This window comes from Pseudopipra pipra, chromosome 1 (assembly GCF_036250125.1).
Source record: "Pseudopipra pipra isolate bDixPip1 chromosome 1, bDixPip1.hap1, whole genome shotgun sequence".
Lineage (NCBI taxonomy): Eukaryota > Metazoa > Chordata > Aves > Passeriformes > Pipridae > Pseudopipra > Pseudopipra pipra.
Genome location: NC_087549.1, coordinates 93,779,877 through 93,796,716, shown reverse-complemented (window position 1 = coordinate 93,796,716; position 16,840 = coordinate 93,779,877). Strand labels below are relative to the sequence as shown.

General features: G+C 40.7%; 1 long non-coding RNA gene across 1 annotated transcript in view; it reads right to left on the bottom strand.

Moving 5' to 3' along the window:
* The window catches only part of LOC135419449 (uncharacterized), a 264,674-nt gene that overhangs the window by 124,731 nt on the left and 123,103 nt on the right, over window positions 1-16,840 (bottom strand). The window contains exon 4 of the long non-coding RNA XR_010432997.1: window positions 3,518-3,631. This is a non-coding gene — a long non-coding RNA (uncharacterized LOC135419449). The remainder of the gene's footprint in view (window positions 1-3,517; window positions 3,632-16,840) is intronic.

Genomic DNA, 16,840 nt, shown 5'->3' with positions numbered 1-16,840 from the left:
ACTTAGTGTGATCTCATACCAGGATAGGAGCCAAAAGTTTCACTTGAAATCTCTGCAGTTATCAGATCTGGAAAACTTTTCAATCACTTAAGTTTGAGAAACATTAAAGAAAAAAAAAAAAGACCACAGATAAAAGGCCAGGGGCTTGAAATATTTATCACTTCATCATACTTTTCCATTTGATGCTAGGTCAGCATCTTTACAGATACAATGAAATGTTTGCTTTACCTATATTTTGACACATTCGGAAAGAAAAGTAAAATCAATGAATGTACAGGGTTAGAAACAGACACTGAGCAACAAGGCTGGGCAATCCATATGGAGGACGAGCCCCTTATCTAGCATGTTCAGGAGTCAAAAAGCTCCCAGGCATAAATGGAGGTTTTCAGTACTTGCTTGCAGCAATGGAAAACTGCAAACACACAGCCACATTGCTTTGGTGTCACCCCCTCAAGCACCAGGCCTTCCATAGAGTGGGAACAGCAACTGGGTAGTACATAGAGGGTAAGTGTGATGCTCTCTGAAAGGTCAGGATTGCTACAGCTGGAAAAGCTCTTCCCTCCACTTTGCCATGGCTCCAGGGATCCCAGACCTGCCCATAATACAGCTCTGTCATCAGCACCTGCCTTTTACCACCACCAGGGGCCTGGGAAACAAGAACAAGTTCACAAAACCCTCAGACTGATCCAGACAAAGGCTGAAAGAGGAAGACAACAGGATGTCCACGACAACGTAGTGCCCTGTTGGAAGCAAATGTTATTAACATATTTAGGTAATTTCTAAAATAAGAGACTTCCATATGACATGTATAGGGACTGCATGAGGACAGATCAGGCTAACAAGTACTTTTCTGGCATGTCTTTGATACCTCCAGTCTCCTCCCGATAAAACAAATACACCACAAACACTTCAAAGCACAGCTGTAGCCAAAGGAAAAGCAGGAAAAAGGTAAAAGTGAATATATCCACATGCACAAAGTGGTCTTTACTTCACCAAGCTGATCACTGTTTTGAGAGTCTATGCCAACTTTTGAGCTATTAGGTCAGCCCCAGAGCTGCTCTGATTTCAGGCAGGAGTCACATCTTTCCAAGTAACAGCCCAGCTACCCACTGCAGGACAAAAGCTACTCCTGCAAAGCCTGAATCTCTAAAACATTCACAAGCACTTTAATCTTCCTGTCAAGCAACAAATATACAGGCCAGCAGATAACTAGACTTCCTTCTGACAAACTTCAAAATAAAATTTTAAAACATTGGCTTTTTCTAAGCAAGGCAGTATATGAAAGACAGGGAAAAAAAAGAACATATTTTCAGAAAGCACCACAAGGGCACTCAGATGTGGGGTTTAGGCTGATGGTTACCCAGCTTTGTCACCATAGGCACCCCCTTCTTAAAAAAATAGAAAACACAGAAAGTGCTATTAAAATGCTTCTGTTGCTTTCCCACACTTACATTAAAGCATTCTTAGTGCATGCACACAAATCTAATGAGCTTTTTCCATTTTCTTGCTGAGAAAAGTGATTTTTCTCTCCCTCCAATAAGAGCTACCATTTGCATCATACTAGTGAACAAAAACAAGAAAGTTGGCTGTTGAATCTTATCACTGTGTATTTCCTAATGAAGAGTCCTGCTCTCCCATTACCTTCCGAAACTCCCCCTCAAAACACTTGTTTTCTCATTATTGCCTGGACATTTCTCAGCCCTTTGTTCTTTCCTCTTATTCAGAAAGGTCTGATTTCTGGTTCCCTGACTTTGTGTTCACCTCTGTCTCTCACCAACTGCAGGGGAGAGTCTTTCATACTTGGTCTCAAGTACAGCCCACCAAGAAACATCTCTGGAGGAAAAAAAATGTTTAGCATACATGGCTGAACAGAAAAATTCCCACCCACTTCACTCTCTACTGCATCCTTTCATCCCGCTCTTTGTTCTGGAGAAGCCACACAAGTTACTATTCCCATTTGTTTTCCTCCTTCACCCACTGAGCTCCAGATGCTTTGATATACCACTGACACCCACTTTGCTCTGCTGTCTACCCTTTTACCCCCTCCAAGTGCTGGGATACTCCTGTACCTTGCTGCAGCCTGCTCCTCTCCAGCATACACTCACACCTCCTGCAGATTGCTGCTTCAGGCAAAGCCTCAGATATCGTCCCTGACACCTTCAACACAATAATGTCATCATCTTATCTCCCTACCCAACCCAAGGCATTTCCTATGGCTGCAGGGTTGTAGGCAGCATGGCAACATCTCAGTTCTGGTCCTCTCAAGCTGACAGAGTGCTGTCCAGATCCATCTCTTTTGTTTTTTGGTATTGCCTGCCCCCATGTACATAAGGAAAAGACTCAGAATGTCATACAAAGTGGCTCTGGATTGTGCAGCCTCTATTTTCAGCCCTGAGCACAATTTAGACAAAATGGATCTAAGGTACAAGAATGTTTAAATTAATACAAAGATACTGCTGCTGCTCTACCACTGTTAGAGCTCATTTTTACTAGTTCTTAAATATTTCTTGTTGTATCGCATCTTGGTGCAAGACCTGTCTGGTCAACAACATCTGCAATTAAAGCTCATCCTGTTATGTACTGCTCAGTGTTGGTATATACACAGGACCATATACATGCTCCTGGCAGGCCCGTATAGATGCAGAAGTAAGAAGCAGCCTGCCAAAAGCCAGGGCTTCAACAGCATGTCCTTTTCTAACAGGAATTGGATCTTCTCACTTTGAAGGTTGTACTAAGAAGCATAGATCTTACTCATTGGTCAGTAGCTGAAGGTGATATATGCTAGGTATTCACAAAGCTGAAAGTAATAAGAATGCCAATACGTAAATTCCACAAAAAGGTCATGTACCCTTTTCTAATGATGGACTCATGTATCTACAAAGTCAGAGCCAAAGAAAGACAACCCAAAGTCCTATCTATCCTCCTACAGGGTCTGGCCCCGAGTTTCTCTCTTTCCCTCTGAGGGCAGGGATGTAGCAAGGGAGGGAGGCAGGAAGACACACAAGCTGGATTTGTAGCCACTGGAACTAACATATCACCTCCACTCTAACAGGCTCTGGGAGCAGCCCAGGTGTAGTATGTCCACATTTGGTGCTGTTGCTGACCTGTCTGTTTCACTAAGAAATATGTGCAGGGGTCTAATAAAGCTCCACCTTGAGCTTTTCTCCAGTAACAGCCTTACTCAGAACCACTTCAACAAACGGCTAAATTAATTTTGTCAGTTCAGATTTCTTTGACATTTCAAATATAGAACATTCTACATCAGAGGGAGTTGGTGAGTGTAGGAGGGGGCTGAGATTTACAGAAAAATTACACTATTTTTTAATGAAAACCCTCTTATTATGGAACAGGAACAGAAAACTGAAGGCTGACATCTGTAATTAGGAGGTGTATGTGTAGTATCTGAAATTTATTCCATTCTTACATACAGTCATCTGAATTGTATCTTACTGTTTTGACTAAAAACCTTCTGAAGTGAGGACTGCATTACTTACTAATTACCTCATAATTCACTCACCCGTCTTTCCTGGAGCAGGAAGGAAGGGAATTCAGAATCTTCCATGTAAGCCCTTCAATTCCATTCACACCTACTTCAGAGGTCTAAATCCTCATGCTTCTCTGTGACTAAAGCCTAAAATAAAGAAAGCCAGAATAGGAACACTTAGTAACTTTATGTAACGCACTGATAAAAAATTAAAGTATAATAATACGTGTTTTAAAACAATTCATTTATATTATATCATGTCTTTCAGATACTCAATGAAAAGACCTTGCTCTAATTCAAGGTCAAATGACTGTAAGATGACAGAAAACACAAGGTTTTTATACAAGTACATAATCTTATATTTCAGGATTTTTACCAGTTGGGCACCACAAGGTCTTTAGTCACTGGAAGAAGTCCAAAATTTCAGTCAGGATGCTTCCTTACTAAAACCTTTCTGGAACAGGAACACAACCCGGAATGTGCTCTTAAAACACAGCCTTGAGAAATAAAATTTATTGAACATTCATGCTACAAAAAGGAAGCCAAACTGTGTCAGCAGAAGACAAATCTACTCTCAGACACATATTTTCTTGTTCTCTGCAGTCACTAGCTTTCAGCGGATTTTATCTATTTATTTTAACAAATCAGGTCCAAACACAGGACAAAGGTGCTGGGCAGCGGCAGTGGTTGATGTCCCTTAACACTGCAGAACCCTGTGGGCAGCCTTCCAGCACACCCTCACATCTTGCCCTCTGCTACTCCCAAAGGCACACAGAGTATCTGCTGCCCACCTTGGAAACATAGGCTACAGTGTGATGGCGACTGCAGTTTTAACAGCCAAAAAGTAAGACCAAAACTTCAGCCCTACTAAGTAAACAGTAATAAAACATTCAAAACAGTAGCTAAGATTAAGTACAAAAAAATCCATATTTGCACATCGCTTGTGCAAGTACATTCTCACAAAAATATGCCCCCATGCCATTTATTTCCTATTCTTACATTTATAATTAATTTTTATGTAACATTATTATAGATAGCAATTTTTTCTATTACACAGTGTGCATTTTTGTGTGCATGGCTATAACCTTGAAAGAAAATCAACATAAGCAGGCATTCCAGTCTGAAATCATAAAGTTTTGTCATATGTGTTTGTAACATTGAACCATGCAGAGTGAACTGAAGACACTGAGGCCTGGCAGACTTGTGTCACCCAGGCATTCAACCCTGTCAACAGCATTAGAGATTCTTCCAATGCTCAGAAAGTCAAATAAAAGTTGACTTCTGTAAAACATTCTGAAAATCCTGAGAAGGATAAAAGACAGGACATTTTGCCAGCAATAAACTTTTTTATATATCTAAGCCTGTTAAGTGCACCTTCACTTTTTTAACAGTATGAATAAAACGCACTGAGGTTGATCAAAATCAAGAAAAGTTCAAGTCTTAGCCACCTACATAGTACAATCCTTGTTCAAATTATAAGCTTAAGAGTTAAAATAAAGGAAATTACAAGGTAAGAAGGGAGACGGTGATTAACATCCAGTTTTGCATTAAGGTTTGAAGCCGAAGGTCATCAGTTTATATGGAGAGTTTCTGTAGCACATACTAACAAACACTCTTAAAAGCACAGATGCAGCATATTGACCACTGTGGTAAGTCAGAAAGAGCCCACGCTGCACAAGCACACACCACGCTGTGAGGGTTACAGCTGAGGCCACTGTCTTGACAATTCAGCAGTCTGTGGTTTATGCAAACAGCCAGTTCAGAAACTTATGACTGTTTTTTTTATAGTCCTGATGTGTGTACGGTGTAGTGTTCTCCACACGTGCTGGAAACTTGTCCAGAATAACTACACCGGGGCTCAGAAAGATTTGTTTTTGCACACTTCCGGTGGTTCGGTTTACACCTGGAGCAGACACGGCATCTACGAACAAAAATATCTTCCTATTACAAACTTGTCTGAGTCTATGTGACTAAACATAATTTGCCGCATTCAATTCAATTCCTTGCTGAGGAATCATAACCAGAAAGTTTTACCTTCAAAATGTACAGCCTCATGTTTTCTAACTGAAGTAGCTAAAACTACAAAAAGGAAGATACTCATGGAAGCTCGTGAGGGGTGAAAATCATGCTCTAGTTTGGACCCCTCTGGCAGTGACAGAAAAGATGAAAATCTTAATTTGATTGATTAATCAAAACTAGCATCATAAAAAAAGTTGCTCAGATCTTTTGCTTTAGTGACTGGACTGCTTTTTGAGGAGCATGATGATGAAGTGAGTTTCCCCAGCTCAATCAGACAGGCTCAGTATTAGAAGACTAACACATGAAGCAAGTATGGTGTGTAAATGTTCATGATGACTCACTCCTCATGCACTTTGTGCTGGTTTCAAAGAATATTTCAAAGCTCAGCTGTCGCCAATATCTGATAGATTCTTCAAACACACAGAGACACACACCTTTAAATCTGCTGACTGCTGGAGTGAAAAAGGAAAGCCAGAAGTTTCAGAATGGGCACCAAAATAGATATGAATTGTTTAATGAGCAGACCCTGAGGTTCATTCTCCAGCTTGGATGCACTGAAGCCAAAGGGTATCTTGATTTCTTGAATTGGGCCTAAATTCTAAAAGCACGCTATAGGTATTTTTTCTCATTTTTGTGCAAGCAAGCATGCATACACAACTCAGCCATATTACACTTCCTTTCCTTTATCACAGTCTCTGGAAATTGAAATTTTTTTAACATATTCAAAACAATACCATCTTTATTGAAGATGGTCAGATAGAATACTTTGTTTATTTTTTTATGCAACCATGTGCCTATATTCCATGAAAGAGCTAACAGAATAATTAAAACAAGACACATGGCTGAGATACAAAAGAGTACACTCCCTTCTCTGCCCTTCTCAGGCAACCACCAGTATGTATCTTTTAATACTTTTATCTATAAGGGAAAACAATTTAGAATACTCACAGAAGCTCAATCCTTCTTTTCAAAAGACTGCCAAAGCCATCTGAAACACATATGGCAAACATACATAGCAAAGAAAAATGCAAGGCCTTCCTAGCATTTGGGAAAGAGAGGAGAGGAACCAATCAAATAAAACACAGTGGAATAAATCAGGCCACTTAAGCACATATGCGCACACATCTTCCTCCACAGGATTGTCCTACAAAAAGGTCATCCAAGACCGTGTGTACACACACAGGGGTATGCACCTGTGAAGGGGTGGGGTGCAGCTCTGCCAAAACAGACCCAGCTACCAATCACACCACTGGCCAGGCAAGATGGTGAGATTCCCATTTTTCCCTTTTTTCAGTCCAAGGAAGTCATAGAAAGTAAGGATGCTGCCCACCCTAGGCCTGCAGCTGATGGGGGCCTTCACTTATGTGGAATGGCTTCACACATGATGGAGACAGAAGTGCCTGTGCAGGGGGAACCTCCATCATGACCCCTCCCAGTGGCATTACATTTGAAATGGTGCTGCCTTTGTGCTCTGGACATGTAGAGCTGCACATGAAAAGTCAGTTGGGGCCAGGGTGCAGAGAACCAGTTCAAATGCCTAAAAGAAGCAGCTTCAGATGCAGAAAGTCGGTAAATGCCAATTGCTTTTTACCACAACAGTCTTGCAGGAATATCCATGTGAATGCATGCACGCATACAAGGAGTGTGTGCAGAACACCATCTCTACTTTAAAAACACTGTGAACTAGGGTAAATTAAAGATCAACTGATTGTGAGATTTTCCTGAAAATTCTAAAAATATTTCTAGAAATATACTTCTAGAAATTAGTCTTGATCTTCCCTCCTCCAAAAAGTTCAGTGTCTGTCCCTATAACCAGAAAGATTACTTTCACAACCCCCACTACCACTAATGCTCTTTTGACTTTTTTTTTAACAAGTAAAATCATATCACTTTTTCAACACAATGTTAATATGACCTGGAGTTTGGCCACATTGCTTACAGGGACATTATCAAAGAAGTGGTAAATTGAGCCTCAGAACCTTAGAAAAGTAATTAAGGTTTGTTTATACCTATTTCAAGCCTACCCAGTGCAGCCACAGCTTGGTTTTGTGGGGGCAGGGAGGGAGGTTTTGGGTCTTGCTTATTTACTAAAAACCATACATAATATGATCCACAAGGACCTCAGGAGAGAAGATGGTCTGAATCCCCCCTCTCACCTCGCCATCAAGAAACACAATAGGAGAGAAGGCAAACCATACAAACCTGGCTCACATCAATCCAAAGGCCACATATGCTGTGACAGTCGCACCCAGTTCCCTATTTCATGCTGGGACCCCTATCATCCCCCACTGGTATGGAATAAGAGGAACAACAGCAGCATCAGGACTCATTGCATCCTCCATTACAGAGAAAAAGCATCAAGATAACCTTGTTGTGCCATCTCCCATAGGAGCAAAGGGAACTTGCCTGTTATGTATGCCCTTAGCTCAGAGTGCAACATAAAACTAGGGTTCAGGATGAACGAGATAGCCCAAAGGCCCACACACAGAGTGGGGCTAGATAGGGCCTGCTCCAGGCAAGATGCCAAGAAAACAAGGCTGCATGAAACTCCTCGCCTGGGCCATGGCTGGGGGACCTGGTCTAGGGCTGAGTGTAAAGTTCAGGTTAGAGTCAGGGCTGAGAGAAAAACAAAGCACAGAGGCCCACAGAGAGTGGGCGCTCAAGCAAGTAATGGATGCAGGTCCTATCTCCCACTGAACGCATCTCCTGCATGCAAGCAAGATGAAAGCTGTAATCTGCCCCTCACAGCTGCCACTCTAGGTTGCAAATACCTTCAGGCAGACATCGTAAACTTCATTACACCTGATTAGCCTCAGGTTCTTAGCACAGCATCCCAAAACATTACCCCCTCTTGCTTCTCATCTCACTTTCAATTCCAACAACATTTCACAACTTCCAGAAGCATTCCTGCAAACATCTGCACCCTTCAGCTGGCCTTACAAAGCACAGTGTCTACAGCTTCTGAGAGAGCTGAGGCAGGTACCCAGGGGCCCTGTCTGCAAACACCTGTGTGAGAAACCCAGCCCTGAGATGGTCCCACCCTGGGGCTCTCCCCCCACCCCACACAGGGGCCTCTGTACATCCTGGCCTGCACTGCTGTAGTCTCACTGAACTCCACCGCTGCAGGAAAAGCTTTGCTTCTCCTGGGCTTCTCCATGGGAAGCTTAAGGCTGAAAGGAAGGTACCCATGCCCAGCAGTTCACTATTTTTAAGTTGGCCTGTTATACAGCTGCATACCTTAGGTTATCTGCCACACAACTGATCACGGTCCTGAGTTGCCAATCCAACTTCTTCAGACACAAAAACTTTGCATTATGTAGCTTTGCATCAGAATCAACTCAAAATAGAAATAGAAAAAGATGATCTATCTTCTTTTTGCTCATTTTCTTCTTGATAGGAAAACCTTTTTTTTATATACTAAAACCACAATAAGCATGTAAACACACGCACTCCTTGAAAATTAGCTGTAAAGCTAGTCATTAATTGTAAAACAAGCCTGCCATCTAAAATTTTGTTTAAATTACAAAAAGACTGAAAAAATTACTTTAGATATATCTTCACATGAAAGTTCACTAACAGTAGGTCACTAAATCCAGTAGAATATAAATCTGTGAATAAAACTAGGAAGATTGCTCCCTTCGAATTAAAAACTAGGCGCTCCATGTCTGGCGGAGAGTTGCATAACCTCTACAACTTGCCAGCTAAATGTCTGTTGTAGTGTTTGTAAATCTTTTATGAGATATTCTAGGTATAATCTGAATAATAGCTATCAATGAACAAGGACTTAATAAAGGACATATTATTTTTTCTTTGTTGATGACAGCACAAGACACCCAACAATGTCTGCGCTCTTAAATCTTTACGCACCCTTTAATGCCTTATTGTATCAAGTTGTAGCTGAACCATGACTCTGAGCACAGACTAGTAGAACATCCTGCTTCAAAGTGCTCAGAGAAAGGGCCTTGTTTATAATATACATAATTTTATCTTTTACATTCATTTTTAACATTGAAAGAAAACACAAGCAAAAATTTAATTATTAAAATTATCTATGCACTTTTGCATTTATCACTCTTAAAAAAAAACATTCATTATGTGCACCAAGGAATATAATGACCATAGAAACAAAACTACAGAGAATCAGCTTCCAGGTTTCCAGACACTATGGGTAGTTTCAAGTGGTCAGATTTCAAAAAGGAAAGAGCTTCCTCTGCTTCCACAGCTTCTGTTTAGCTACAAACCTTTCTTATATATGTAATTAATTCTGGCAACAAATGAGTCCACTATACATAGCCCTCAAAAAGAATTAGCAACTACTCAGAAATAAACTAAAATGATGCGGTTAATCACAACTTATTTGGGGAAGAAGAATAAATCAGGTTTATCTTCAACTATCATTCTTCTTAAATATAAAGTATAAAAATCTTTAAAATGCCTTGAACTCAGGACGGCACTGTCAGTTTCAGAAGAAAAAATGAGGTTGGGGTATAAGCTTTTACCATACCCAACCTACTATATGGGGTAGAAGTCAACAACACGCAAGTAGGAATACACATTTTGACATTTTTAAGGAAGTTGCCCCGCATTACTCCAAAGTTTTTATCCCATGTTTATTTGGTAGATCATTTATGTATAATATTTAATATCAAATATTCACTAAAATCTCAGGATACTAAGACTCCACCCTTGTGCAATGTAGACTTAAAAACTAAGTGCATTTCATTTTCTTCCCATTAAAAACCATGACAATTGAAACAAATTCTCTACAATACCTCTTGCATTACTCAATATATCAAATTTTGCTTAACCTGTGCCATCCTGAATCTCAGCTTCTGCTATAAGTTACACAGCTAGAATAGAAATTGCCAAAGATAAAAGCTTGCAGCCTTTAACTACCAAGAGCCTTGTAAGTTCTGAGACTAGACCAGTCACTATATTATTACAAAAATGGACACTATTTGGATCTTTATCACTTTTCAGCAAAAAAATAGTTAAAATAAAATACCAAATACTGAATACCAAGCATTTCTGTCCCAGAATCCAACACTACACAGATGAAAGGGACAGTTTACGCTCCTCTGACCCATAGCAAAAGAAATCAAGACTTGCATTCAGATCATGCTTGGAAATTTTCTCTGGTATTATTATAACAATATATTTCTGTGTAACTCCTTTTCCAGCTCTGACTGGTATTTTCTGACAGGAATCTTGTTCATCAGAAAAGTAAAATCCTCATCAGCTGAACAAAAATATTTCATGAAAACATAACAGATTCAAATAGCTGGTGAGGAAACACATACCCTAATGGGTTCCTATCAGCTTCCCTGGCAAGCTGAGAAGGGACCCAGCCTCCCTGGCATGGCAAGCCTGCATCAGCTCTTGGGCCTGCAGCAGGCAGCTCCTTAAAACAGGCTGGTGCGTGGTCTGGGGAGAACACAACTGAGGGGATTTAGAGACAGACACCCACACCTCTAATTTGCAAGACGCAATGTCCTTCAGATATGAAGCAGTACGTTTCATCAAAGATGGCATGGGCAGCAGCAGCAGCAGTACAGCAGGCACCTTTTTTTGGTACGTCAAAACCACCAATGCCCACAAACGGAGAGGCGGAGAAATAACTGTTTGCAGTTCTGTGTGGGGCAGGTTATATGTTAGTATCAAATGTGACTTGATTTTTGAGTGGGCAGTAAGTGACTTGGCTCCAGGACTGCTCACAGGTGCATATCAACCCTGTGCTGCCTCTGAGCTGTGGTACAGTCACACTTTTGGGACTCGATATTTCTTTTTTACACTACATAAAAGCACCAGTTTACTCCAAGATGGCCCAGCAAGGTCTGAAGCAAAAAGGTGCAGGGGAGACAGGTCCTAAATTCTCTATAAACCTTTCCTTGCAAACCCTGCCACACCACTAGACACATGTGTCTGTTTGAGAGTGCTTCTGAGTCTGTGTAGACATCCCACGCCATGGTCCCAACACTGCATGGGAGCCAGACCAGAGCACAGCAGCCTCACTGAAAGGCCAAGGGAGCAGATGAGCAGCCCGCTGTGATGCTCACAGACCTGCCACCACTTCAGAGCACCAGGAGAGATGAAGATCCACAAGACATGTCCTTCTCAGAAGTCAGTGCAAGCAGAGCTTAAAGTATGCTACAGTAGGAAAACCTATTCCAACCACCAAGGCAGGAACAGCTAGTTCTGAGGCTTTTGCTTATCAGTCTGTTGTTTAGGGGGTAAGGAAGGAGCAAGATACAAGGCGGGGGGGGCGGGGGCAGGTAGAAAGGGGTTTTTTAATGGGCCCAGGGTTAGGTCTTCCAGAGTTCACATTTCAAAAAAATTATCATGGTGCTTTGCCAAGATGACCAATATTTCCGAAGGAGTTCTTTTTGAAACCATTTTAATGAAACAAACTTGAAAGCATGTGTATATTCAGCATTGATGCTGGCTCTTGATATCAAAATCTTATCATTCCTTCCCCCTTCCTGACCCACCATTAAATATAATTAACTCCACTTTCTTTCCAATGCTTTCTGCTTTCTTGGCAAAGAGCAGGCTGCAAAGCCTATCAGAGAGCAGAGAATGGAGGAAGGAAGGATGAAACACAGCAGGAGAGCTGTGCCCAAAGCTGATGATTTGAACACAATTTAGCTTACAGTTAATTCACAGCAAGACTTTCATAATGTCCTTTATCATCTATGAAGCCATTTCCTCATTATTCATTATCATTACACATAACAAGACAAGGAAAGATGTTTCTGCACAAAATGGAAAACCATTAGCATAGAATCATAAATCAGCAAAGGCTTGATGAATTTTAGAAAAGAACCCAATTCTTGCTTCTGTTCACTAGAGAAAAGAAAGGTGATCTGTAGCAACAACCCTGAACATCCTGTGCAAAACTTTCTCTGGACTTGTCAGAGCTCCTCTCAGAGGGAAATCAAGGAATCCCATCTAGCCTGCACCTCCAGTTCTCATTTCTGTGTCACACACAGCACACATGCTCTGATTGCCCTGTTACATTTAAATATAGGGAAGTCATCTACAAAGAATAAGAGAAAACAGTGTAATACACATTTCAACTTTGCTCCTTCCTGGAATCAATTGCTAATGTATTTCAAACACAAGGTGTACCAGAAGCATTTAGTTTATTGCTATTTTTCAAGTCATGGACAGCAGAACAATTCTTAGTCAAGAGTCATAGCGATCTTCCATATCACAGTACCAACACATGATGGAAAAATTGGTTTCACCATCACAGACATGAAATCTGCCTCAGATAAAGACAACTAACTCATGAAGTCAAGAGTCAAAAATATTTCAGAGGCAACCACAGGTCAACATGACATTTCCTTTATCTGATCTTGGACTCTGTTTGTACATGGGAAAAGGAAAAACATGCTGATAACATTTGTGGTGTCTTAATATTGAAACTGAGTTGTGTGCACCGGTGAGATAGCAACAGGCAGGCTGCAAACCATTACCTGTCTTTGCCAGTTGAAGGTATTTAGTTTTTCAGTGAAGGGAAGTCTGAAAGGAACTACCTCTGTGGAGGGTGCTAGCATCTCAGTAAGCCTCTGTATGTGGGAAAGGCAATATGCAAAAAATCAGACTTTTTGTTGTTCTACAAAATAACATTTTGAGCTTCAGAGACAAAGCCAAACTTCTGTATATTGATGTCAAAACAAAGACAATTTACCTACACAAAAGTAACAACCTCATTGCAAAACCTGGCCATTAAGCTTCATCTCTTCTTCTAATCCCCTGGACTATTCTTTCAACTGACTGCTACTTCTCATTTGACCTGTTTAACCTCACTGTTTAAGCTTTCTACTCCCAGACCTCTTTTGCTGCTCTCTCACTCTCTCAGCTCACAGACAGCCTTCCATTAGCATTCTTCTCAGCCCAGACGAATGTTAATTGTTGTACAAATCACACTGTAAAGGCAAATATCATAAAAAAGAGCTGAGCAACAGAAATTCAACCACTAGTCCAACACATTCCGCTCTGTTTCCATGATTGGAAAAAATACAAAAACAAGTCAAAACAGAAGGTTTTTTTTCAGGCAGAAAAAAAAGGGAAAATGTAACAATTGAGAAAAAGATTAACATGGCAAAAAAAACTGCTGTGGAGATGAAATGGCACAATGCAAGTATGCAAGTAAACCACAAACCGAAATCTTGGCAAGGATTAAACTCCGAAAGACATAGATATGATTGTTTCAAAATAATACAACCCAGCCTGAGAGAAGAGGTTTAGTTTTCCTTAGTGTGCTATTAAGCATTTGCCCCAGCTCCTTCTTACATGTACACACTATGGAAATAACCCTTAGTAAAAAAAAAAAAAAAAAAAGTAGTACATTTTTACGTTTAAGTTCTAGTAACTTCAACAGACCACCATAAATTTCAGTTAAACACCCATGTAAGTGGGCAAGAATGCTATTCTGGTCATACACTCATTGCACAAGTTGTGAGGAAAAGCACTGTTGGGAACAAGTCACCAAGAAGTCAGAGACAAGACAGCAATGCCAAGAGGACTTGTGAAGTGAGCAAACAACAGAGAGGCTCATCAAGGTTTCCACAGGAAAAAACAATAAGTACTAAAGTGGTTTCTTTTGGGAAATGCAGTAGTTAGAGGCAAACCTTTTTTAAGCTCAGTTGGAAAAGACATAAAGCACCAGTAGATTACAGAAGCCATTACACCAAACTGCCACAGCTGCAATGTTGTGGCCTCTTCACTGGGCTGAATCCTCAGCCTCTGCCTCCACCTCCTTCCACCACAAAATCCTTTCACTAAATGAGCTTGTGGCCTCACTGCAGTCCAATTAGAAGTAATTTGCTCTTCTGTTTCTCTCTGGCTACAAGTAGTGCGCTAGATTTTTAGACTCTTTCTGAGTCTGAGAAAAAAGGAGCTCCCACCCCAAGATAGTAAATCTCCTGCTGCAATCCACAAGTTGGATCAGATCAGGAGGGCCAGGTCTCTGACCTGAGCATGAGGCTCTTACAAAGGCACTTGGGACATCAGCATCAGTGACGAAGCTGAGGGCAAAAGAACATGATATTAGCATGGCCTTTCCTATAACCTTATAATGAATGATGCCTCAGACAGAAATAAATGTCTTTTCAGTGAAGGCACCATTTCCTAATTTCTTTCACTCTTAGAGAAGGCTTTATTTTAATAATCTTTTTTAACTGCTTAATGAGAATCCAGTATATCTCCTACACTTCAATTCTCTACATTTTATTTCCCTTGATTACAACATCACCTCCTTGCATAGCCTATTCAGGAGCTGACATACTGGTATTTTGGTGGATTTTGACAGAGTTTAACTTTTTCCCTTTCATTTTCTTCCTTTGAAGTCTTAAAAGAAATACATCTATCATCTTTTTACCATAAATACAGAAAAGTCCTACAGGCAACAGATTGACTTACAGCTTTGGCTTTTCTAGCAAACATGAAGCTATATGGTGAGGAGCATATTTCCTGCCCGAATCCATGTGGGGCTATCAGAGCTAACTTCACAGACCAATTCCCTCTTCATTGCCAATTCACCCCAGTACTATTTTGCCCCCACTGGATCAAAAACTCTATGAACTTACCCTCCCCAAAAGAAGTAATTTTTACCCCGCTACTGTTTCATCAATCACAGAGCGAGAGAATGCAGGCGTGTATGTCTGTGCATGTAAAGGAGGTTTAAATCCCCCCCGCCCCAAGCCTTTTATTAGCGTTGTAAAGTCAGAATACCAACTAGACTGTTTCTTTCATCACATCACTTACAGACAATCAGTTGTACCTTATAACAAGCTGTCATAGCTTCTCCTTTCAGAATCCAAGACTGTCCAGCCTAACCTTGAAGGGGGAAAATAAATGACATTTCTCTTAGAATTTGCCTTCAAACAGAAGGGAAGGAGTAGATATGGCTGGCAACTGATGCGTAAAGATGTGAAAACATTAACTGAGGTATTTCGAACCTCCTCCCAGGTAACTTCATAAGAGACGATTTCAGACTTGAAAGCACTGTCTTGATTAAGCTACCTTCACTAAAAAAAAAAAAAAACACTTCAATCAAATCAAGTGACTGTGGAAACCTCTTTTAAATACCACTGCCTGCAATCTCACAGAGTCCCAGGCACAGTTCCCAAAGACTTCAATGAAACTTTTGTCTGGGATAAGGAGTGCCAGATTTGGCCCACTTTAATACATTAAGTCTGTGGTAGGTGAAAAACTTAAACATGGAGCAGTTGTGAAACTACCCTCATAGCCAAGGAGATAAGAGAAAACAGCACTCGTTCTTCCCCACAATGGGAACATACAGGGGGTGGATGGGAAAGTTAAAGAGGAGGAGGGAGCAGGAGTTTTAGGATAAAAATTATTTAACATCCTCCCAGTGTGGGCTGGAAAGGATTGTGGTATGCTTGTTAGTGAAGCTGGCTAGAGTGGAAGGCTGAGAAAGCATTCAAGGATGCATGTATGTCTGCGCATGTGTGTGTGTGAGTGTGTTAAGGGTCAGGTCTGCACAAGTTCACAAAGTTTAGCCAATTCTCCTGCCAGCTCTCCTAGGCTTGAGACAAATACAGATAACCTCGGCTTAACCCAACTCCAAGCAAACCTTCCCTTCTAACTCCCACTGTCAATTAGCAACCTTCAATCTAAAGTGTCTAAAAATAAACTATGAAATCACTTCAGTTACAGCCCTAGTAATGCACTTTTCCATAAACTTCTCTATGTCACTGAAATGCTTCAAATCTCATTTGTTGAAAACATGATTTGTTAAAAGACAAATAAATGTCTGTGAGGGGTGTTGTGGCTTAACTTCCCAGAAGGTCTTTATTCTTGTAGAACAGTTTTTCTATCCCCCCAGTAAACAAGGTACTCCTGTCTGCAATAGTGTTACTTGCTGCTGCTTTTAAGATAAGCAATGCTAAAATAGCTAGTTGGATTACTTTTCAAACACGATAGGCTTCTTGCACAGCAAAACACTGTTATTCAATATACTTATTTCATAATTTCAGAATCCTTTTTTTTCTCCCTGTTCCCAGGGAGAAATGAAGAAGAAACATCCCAGGGATGTTCCCAGCTGTGAACATCCATCCTCATGGCAGCATCAAGACCACCCAGATTCATCTTCTTCTCTCAACCGTCTGCCTCTGCTTCACCAAGATAAAAATCTAGACAGAGCCTTTATTATTATTTTATCCATTACTTGTCTAAACCTTCACCTGCAAAACACTGACTCACTCTGTCTTTAACCACCTGAGGAATGTAAAGGAAGAGAAATTAACTCATGGGCATGGAAACTCAATAGGCAACAGCATAAACTTGCAAATCAAACAAGGAAAGTCA